This window comes from Pogona vitticeps, chromosome 3 (assembly GCF_051106095.1).
Source record: "Pogona vitticeps strain Pit_001003342236 chromosome 3, PviZW2.1, whole genome shotgun sequence".
Taxonomy (NCBI): Eukaryota; Metazoa; Chordata; class Lepidosauria; order Squamata; family Agamidae; genus Pogona; species Pogona vitticeps.
In genome coordinates this window covers 240,751,599-240,760,527 of record NC_135785.1, presented here as the reverse complement: position 1 = coordinate 240,760,527, position 8,929 = coordinate 240,751,599, and positions in this window count along the sequence as shown.

Here is an 8,929-nt window from a genome sequence, read left to right as displayed (position 1 = left end):
ACCTGGCTATCCAGATACAGGAGCATTGCAAACAGCAAGTGTTACTGACATCTCAGGACAGCTCATTAAACATTTAAGGTCTTGAGGTGTAAGGACTCGGTGATTCTTCATGTTGCAGTTCAAACAAGTAACTTTTCCAAGCTCTGCTTCAGGACTGGAGGGTCGTGTCCAATCTTAAACCAATCTGCCCATAAATGAAAGTTCTTTTTTCCCCTCACATAAACCAGTATGCTGTTTGCATTTGCCGCATACAGAACAGAAGTTGCAGAATTACTGTACCTGCAGCTATTTGGATTCCCAGTGTGTAGTGGGTAGAGTGACAGACTAAGATGGTTGTTGTGGGTTTTTCGGGCTCTTTGGCCGTGTTCTGAAGGGTGTTCTTCCTGACGTTTCGCCAGTCTCTGTGGCCGGCATCTTCAGAGGATTTCAGCCATGGAAACTGACTGGAGGAGTGGAACTGGTAAAACTACTCCTTAAATATCTCACTTACCTTGAAAGCCCTGTTAGGATCACTGTAAGTTGGTTACAACTTGACAGTACAGAACGCATTTGGAGAGAACCCTTGTTGCATAACTGACCCACAACAGACACCTCTACAAATAGCCACAGCTGTTCCTGCAACTTTTATATGCATAGTAGATCTCTTGAAATAGCTGCGCCTGCCTCTGCAACTTCTGTTCCGCATATGGCAAATCTGAATAAGAAACTGGCCCAGAATCAACATCTCAGCCCACCTCCAATCCATCACAAATCTTTAGTCAAAAAATGTCTCATACAAGTGCTTAGGGAGTGGGAGTTCACATTATTGTAGAAATAATATCTTGCTCTCTCTTTCTCTCTAGTTCTTTCCAAACATTAAAGATCTAGATGCAATCTGTTAGATTGATACAACATATCTGCATACATTTACGGTGCAACCTTACAGTTCAGCCTTGCTATTTAGAGAAATGTAGCATTAGCTGCATTATATTAATGTGACATTTCTGACTGGCAGCAGCTCTCCAGAGTTGCAGGAAGGATTCTTTCCTCGTACTACATGGAGATCTCTGGTGGTGTTGCATCCAGATATTTGCTGGCTTAACCCTGCCTAGCTTCAGAAATCGGACAAGATCGGAGGGGTTCAGCTAGTGTTCAGATGTGCACCGGTGGAGGGGAACTTTATTTATTTATTTTATTTATTTATTGCATTTATATGCCGCCCATCTAGACATGGTGGCCATAAATCTGGCCTGGAGAGTTCTTGCTGGTGGCAAATTATGAACTAGGATGTTGCAAGAAGTGGGACATCCTGGGACGTGTTGGATCCACCATCCTTATATTTTTTAAAAAATGGAAAATATTAATGAGAGGAAGTCATAGAAGAAAGAGATGAGCCACCTTGCACCTTTACCTTCACCAGTCCTCAAGCCTTAGGAACAGTATGTCAGGTCATGGATTCTCATGCCTGAACATCTTCCTAAGAGCCCTACAGAACCTTTTATAGACCTCTAGGACTGAATCAGAAGCCATGTTCCTCACAGCTGGCATGCATTCCCAGAAGACAGTTAATTCCAGAATGAAACCAAACAACCTAAATAAATAAATAAAGAATGAAAAAAAGAAAAAGAAATAAAGAGAAATTAATGTTCAACAAATAAATTTTCAATAAATAACTGTGCTGCTATTCATCTCCAGGAATGGCCCAAGAAAGGTGAGCTCCTGTTGTTAGTGGTATGGTGGCCTCTGGTTTGATGGTGGCCCCTGGACCGTACCCATGCCTGGCATGGCAGCGCCAGTGCTGGGGTATGCCAGGAGGCTGACAAAGGCTGGGGGAGGTCTCTGTGTGTATGAATCAACTGTTTGTGCTTTGTAGTTACACTTTTGGGGCATAATATACACAGATTTTGAACTACATGTGGGTCTGGCGTCCCTAACCCCTGCAATGCTAACATGTCGCATTGAATTAACTGTGTGCACCAATATGTTGCTCATTCATAGTTAGACAGGATTCAACAGAAAAGCACTATGTTAACCTTTGTTATAATTTCAGTGACATAGGAAAGTATTTTTAGAATTAGGAACAGAACATTTTTCATGAGGTTGTGTACATGGAATGGGAATGTACTGTCTGTGTCTTAAAAGGGTCTGTGTTTAACCATGGTGTTCCAATTAGGTTCCATCCAGGTTGTCTTTCCCCAAACTAGTGAATAAATAAAACCACAATATGTTATTTTTAACATACAGTACTGAAAAAAATTGCATATATATATCTAGAGAATCCTTAATCCATTTTGTACCTTTTCAAAGTTTACACACAAATGCCTTGCATATTAAACCATCAGAACAAACGGGAGAAGAGGAATGATAGTTTATTGTGTTTCATAGGGAGGTTTATGCAAATCTCCAGCAAAACAATGCTTTAAAAACAACAACATGGGACTTTTTTACCAAAGCATCTTTTATGAACCCAAAAGAAAGAAAAAGCCTACTCTAAAGAAACACATGCCGTGATAATGCTGCCCAGATAGCTTTTAAAAGTTGAATAGAATGGTAATCCTGAAACAATCCCTGTGTGTCCTTGGTAGGAAATAAAATAACTAACAAACCTTGCCAGTGTAACAAGTGTATTAAAGAGCTAGTTAAATGCGGCAACTGTATGGTGCGGGCTTTTCCGCTGTACATCTGAGACATTGTTCCATGGCTTTGGCGAGTTGCTGGGTTCAGCTGCAAAGATTTTGAAAGCTGCTTTGTTGGCAGCCTAGGACACATCCGTGACCTTATTAAAAGGGAAGTGAATGCTCTCCTTTTTTTGCAACAGTAAATCTACTAATTTTACAGTCAGTTGAACAGCAATAGATTAATTTGTTTAAAGTCCACATTCACAAAGCAAATGCAAACTTTGCTGCCTTGAATACCCGAAACTACAGTGTTTTTTTTTTCTTTTCCTTCTCCTCTCTGTGGAAGGGGAGACACTCTTATGCCATGCCCGAGAATGGTCCCTGCGTTCGCTGTCACCTGCTTCCCAGCACAGGTGCTGACCTCTCTGTCTATTCTCTGCTTCCTGACAGACTAACAACGAGATGAAGCCTTTGTGCGCCACAGAGAACGCTTTCCAAGTGACTGGACTAGTTCTCTTCAGCAGCCACAGGAAGCAGAAGAAAGGGAAGGTTAAGGGCCACACCGAGGGTCAGAACAGGTTAAATTGAGTTAACATCAGAGGTTATAGCTTTTAACAAGGAGTTTGGTGGAAACTTACTCGAAGATGCAATTTGTTTCTTCTTTGTCAATCATTTTTCCCCTCATCTCTATTGAGAGTGACAGCTTAACAAAGTTTTTATACGCTGCCTTTTTTTCCTCCCCCCCCCCCGGTCCTTTATACAAGATAAAGGCGCTGTGATGTTCAAAAAGAGATGCAGGTGGAAAACGACTTTATAAAGCTTCCATGATTTCCAAATTGAGGGTTGAAAGTAGGTCCCCTGCTTGGCTAAGTCAAAATTAATTTGTAGCTGTTAAAAAGACAGACATGTTATTGGCAGAAGTGGGAATTGATGGTGGCAGACAGTTTTATTTGCCACATTATAACAGCACAGCCTTTGTGCGTAAGCCCGCCCCCCCCCTCAGCTCCATTTTTTTTTCACTTTTTCTCCCCTGTCTGCCACCAAGCCATCTAAATGAGATTCCTTGTAAGTCCTTTCTTTAGAATATATTTGTGTGTTCTGTGTGGAGCCAGTTAGGATATATAAAGAAGAACAAACGCAGTTGATCACAAAAAGCTGTAGATCTGTAGATCACAAAAATGTTCTGACTTGGTATTCTCTTAGAAGCCTTTTAATATTTTTAAATTAAAGATTTTGGATCTGCTGCTCACAAATATACAGTCAGACTTATTTCTTTTTTTAAAAAAAACAATAATTCTTTAAATAATGCAATTCAATGGATAAGAAAAAGCTCTTTTGAAGGTTACGATGGTACCCTTGCCCACTCCTTTATATTCTTGATCCCAAAACCTCATCCATGCCTTTCTTCCATGCTCATTTCACATGATCCCAGACATCTTATAGAAAAGTTTGACTACATTTATACATGTGTTTTAGTTAATCTATAGATTGCTAACAATTTTTTTTGCCTTTTTGTTGTTTTATGCTTTATGCTATGCTTAGCTTTTTTAAATTCTAATACTGTATACGGCACTAACTTTTTGTAAGCTGCATAGAAAAAACCCTATTTGTAATAAAATTAAGTACAGTACTGTACATGAATCAAATATATTGCTTGTGAGGCTGTTCTGTATAACTGGTAAATCTTTGCTTATATGCCGTAACTAATACTTCAATTAGTTGTAATTTAGAGATGGTTTTGTCCCTTGTGTCTCTGAGTAAAGAGTAAAGGTGGAACTTTCAGGTATCCAGATGTTCTGAACAGCAACTCCAGTCAGTCCCAACTATCATGACCAATGATGAGTGTTGTAGTCCAAAACATCTGAAGGGCCAGAGGTTCTCTATCCCTGAAGTCAAATAATCATTATGTTAAAGAAGTTTTAATTACCATATTTTTCCGTATATAAGATGCCCCCTCCCACTTTTCTAACACAAAATTTCTTTCTTTGCAAGAAAGTGGAGGGGGAAGGCAGGAATCATCAAAGCATTTTGATCCCTCCTTAGTTCCGTGTATAAAACGATCCTCAATTTTTAATCTAAATGTTTTTGAGAAAAGTGTTGTCTTATACATGGAAAAATGCAGTAGTTCTTTAATGAGTCACCGTGGTTCCTTTCAAGGAGAAAGGTGCAGTAACAATATTTTAAATAAGCAAATAATAAATAATGAGTTAGTTTTGGATAATTACTCAGATAGATTTTAATTTATTAAATGAAATCTTCCTAGATATCCCTTTAAGTAAAACTGCTTTGAAGATGAATCCATAATTACCTTTGTTTCTAGATGTCAAATGCATGTATTTAACAAAGGGATACAACATATTCTTATTATGTGCTCAGCAACTCTGGCAGGCCTGGCCAAAGACAAGTTTCCGTATAGGCTCAAACCAATGTGGACCGCTGCTCCCCTTTTGCCAAAAGCAGAAGTCCATGTATGGTTTCAAAAGGTCAGGAGCACTTTTTCATATCTCTGATAGGAGATAACAACAGGAATGAGAAACTTTTGCATAACCCCAACCCAGAGATTAAAAATGTTAATGTTAGCTGCTAATGTAGAAATGTAGAACATCCAGAATCCTGTTGGTGATTTACATATGTTTGAGTTAAATGGCAAATTGCCACTAAGTCCCAAGGTACCATTCATGTTATATGAAGTGTGCCTAACTGTGCAACAGCTGTGCACCTGGCAATGTGGCCATCTCCTTGCTAATTAGCGACAATTCACCTCATTGAGTAACACAATTGAATTTACACACCTGTATAATAGCAATGGGATTCTGGTTACTGTTTGAATACTATTTGGTTTTGATAAACTTCCTTATCTATGCCAAGTCGCATTCTAACAATAACCAGAATGTAAGACAAAACATGAACCTAGCTTAGGTTTGAAAATGTACATTGGGCAGTGTTGTGTATTGTCTGTTCAGTTGTGTGGGGTGGAATCATGGGCTTTAACACAGGCAATTATAATAACGATAGAAACGATTGAAAATGTGGATTTACCACAGGATGCAGGGAGTTTCCTGGATCAAGACCAACAAAGGACTACTAAATGAAATTACTTGAAGACTAGTCATAAAACACATAAGCTACAGAAAGTTAAAATGTTTTGATTGCATTTTCAGAAACAAAACATATAGATTATTACAACTGATCATTCAAGGTAAAACAAATGAAAAATGCAGTGTGGGAAGGAGAAAAATGTAACATCTGCAATACCTTGGAAACAGGCTTAGCTGCATCTTGTTTGGAAACACTGCATTTAAATTCAAAATAGCTGTGATAATATTCAGCGTCTGACAGAAGAGGAATAAAGAGGAGGAGGAACACTACTTGTTATGTAGGCGGCACTAAACGGATCAGCAATGTTATTTTTAAAATCATCCTGTTTTTAAAACCTCTAATGACAAGAGGCCAATGGTCTCCCAAAATAACCCCTAAACTTTTTTAAAATGTTACTTGCTGTACCCCAGACATCTACTTCTGCTTCATTGACTACACAAAAGCCTTTGACTGTTTCGACCACAACAAACTATGGCAAGTTCTTAAAGAAATGGGAGTCCCTGACCACCTTATCTGTCTCCTGAGAAACCTATATGTGGGACAGGAAGCAACAGTTAGAACTGGATATGGAACAACTGATTGGTTCAAAATTGGGAAAGGAGTATGACAAGGTTGTATATTGTCTCCCTGCTTATTTAATTTATACGCAGAATACATCATGAGAAAGGCAGGACTGGATGAATCCCAAACTGGAATTAAGATTGCCGGAAGAAATATCAACAACCTCCGATATGCAGATGATACCACTCTGATGGCAGAAAGTGAGGAGGAATTAAAGAACCTTGTAATGAGGGTGAAAGAGGAGAGTGCAAAAATGGTCTGAAGCCGAACATCAAATAAACTAAGATCTTGGCCACTGGTCCCATCACCTCCTGGCAAATAGAAGGGGAAGATATTCAGGCAGTGACAAATTTTATCTTCTTGGGCTCCATGATCCCTGCAGATGGTGACAGCAGCCATGAAATTAAAAGATGCCTGCTTCTTGGGAGGAAAGCGATGACAAACCTAGACACCCTCTTCAAAAGCAGATCCATCACCTTGCTGACAAAGGTCTGAATAGTCAAAGCTATGGTTTTTCCAGTAGTGATGTATGGAAGTGAGAGCTGACCACCAAAGAATTGATGCTTTTGAATTGTGGTGCTGGAGGAGACTATTGACAGTCTCCTGGACTGCAAGGAGATCAAACCTATCCATTTTGAAGGAAATCAACCCTGAGTGCTCACTGGAAGGAAAGTGGAAGACAGGAAGGCCTGGCATGCTCTGGTCCATTGGGTCACGAAGACTTGGACATGACTTAACGACTAGACGACAGCAACCGACCAGATAGGCGGGATACAAATAAAATAAATATAAATAAATAAATAAAATAAACCCCAAAACAGAAAATGCTACTGTTGTATTAATATGCAAAATGGACATCTCTCCCCCCCCCCTTTTAAACTCATAAAGAATATACTGGTTGAAATCCTGTTGCACAACTTTATGCTGTTCCTAACAAGGATGACATTTACAGCCCTGAACATTTTGTGGCTGTTTGGGGGCAATGAAAAGCTTTCTAGAACCTCCATCAGAATATTACCACCATTAGTCCCAGCAGCAGGACTGGGATCTGCTGTATCAATTTTTTGGGCTTTAAATTATTCCTTTTTTCTATTCGGTGGCTCTTGAAGGCTATCCCTAAGGATTCCTGAAACCTGGGACTGGGTAGGGGTTTGTTGTTGAGGAAACTTCTTATTGCCCTGAAGCATCATCTCCATTGGCAGGATATCAGCCATTTCAGGTAATATTGTTCCCTGTAATGTGTTACTCCTTGGTTCTCTTGCTGTTTTTTGCCTTCAGTTATAAGGGTTTTAATTGTTGTTTAGTCGTTTAGTCATGTCCGACTCTTTGTGACCCCATGGACCAGAGCACGCCAGGCCCTCCTATCTTCCACTGCCTCCCGGAGTTGTGTCAAATTCATCTTGGTTGCTTCGATGACACTGTCCAACCATCTCATCCTCTGTCGTCCCCTTCTCCTCTTGCCTTCACACTTTCCCAACATCAAGGTCTTTTCCAAAGAGTCTTCTCTTCTTATGAGATGGCCAAAGTATTGGAGCCTCAGCTTCAGGCTCTGTCCTTCCAGTGAGCACTCAGGTTTGATTTCCTTTAGAATTGATAGGTTTGTTCTCCTTGCAGTCCAGGGAACTCTCAAGAGCCTCCTCCAGCACCACAATTCAAAGGCATCAATTCTTCAGCGGTCAGCTTTCTTTATGGTCCAGCTTTCACTTCCATACATCACTACAGGAAAAAACATAGCTTTCAGTATTTGGACTTTTGTTGGCAAGGTGATGTCTCTGCTTTTTAAGATGCTGTCAAGGTTTGTCATTGCTTTCCTCCCAAGAAGCAGGCGTCTTTTAAGCTATAGGTCCCATCAAGATACCTGCAAAGGCACATACCTGTTCACATCTGTTGCTTTAATGTGAATGATATCCTATTAAGGTGACCCTTCTGTCTGCCAAGGAATCACTCTGCCACGCCCCAGAAATGTGGAAGCTCTACAACTGGACCCAAAAGGTCAAGCTTGGGCATGAATCAGGGTTGGGTTGGAATGCATTTCCCCATGTGGTGTGCTTTCACTGGCAAACATATAGAAAAAGCCCACTCCACAAGCAATCTGAATTTTAATCTGTTTCCCCATGTGATCACACCCAATTTCATGGGAGTGACAGTAACGGTAGGAACCAGTTCTATTCAGCAATGCTGTTCTGGGGACCAACAGCTAAGGATGATGCTGAAGTTGGTTTCTTTTCATCAACTAAGTGTGAACAGGAAGCTCAGAGTAGCATCCATGCTGTGATATCATAAGCACATCACATTATGGTGTAGAGCTCTTTTTCTCTGTCTCCTGCCTGTATCTAAGGGTGTAAATCTTGACTTGGTTTGTCTTCACATGGTAAATGAGACAATATAAGAGTTTGTTCTCGAAAGCTTTTACGGCCAGGATCTGATGGTTGTTGTGGGTTTTTCGGGCTCTTTGGCCGTGTTCTGAAGGTTGTTCCTCCTAACGTTTTGCCAGTCTCTGTGGCCGGCATCTTCAGAGGAACAGGAGTAGGAACTCTGAAGATGCTGGCCACAGAGACTTGTGAAACAACAGGAAGAACACCCTTCAGAATATGGCCAAAGAGCCCGAAAAACCCACAACAACCAGTATAAGAGTTCTTCTCCTCTCCCCCAACAAGAAGTCTTGAAGATAT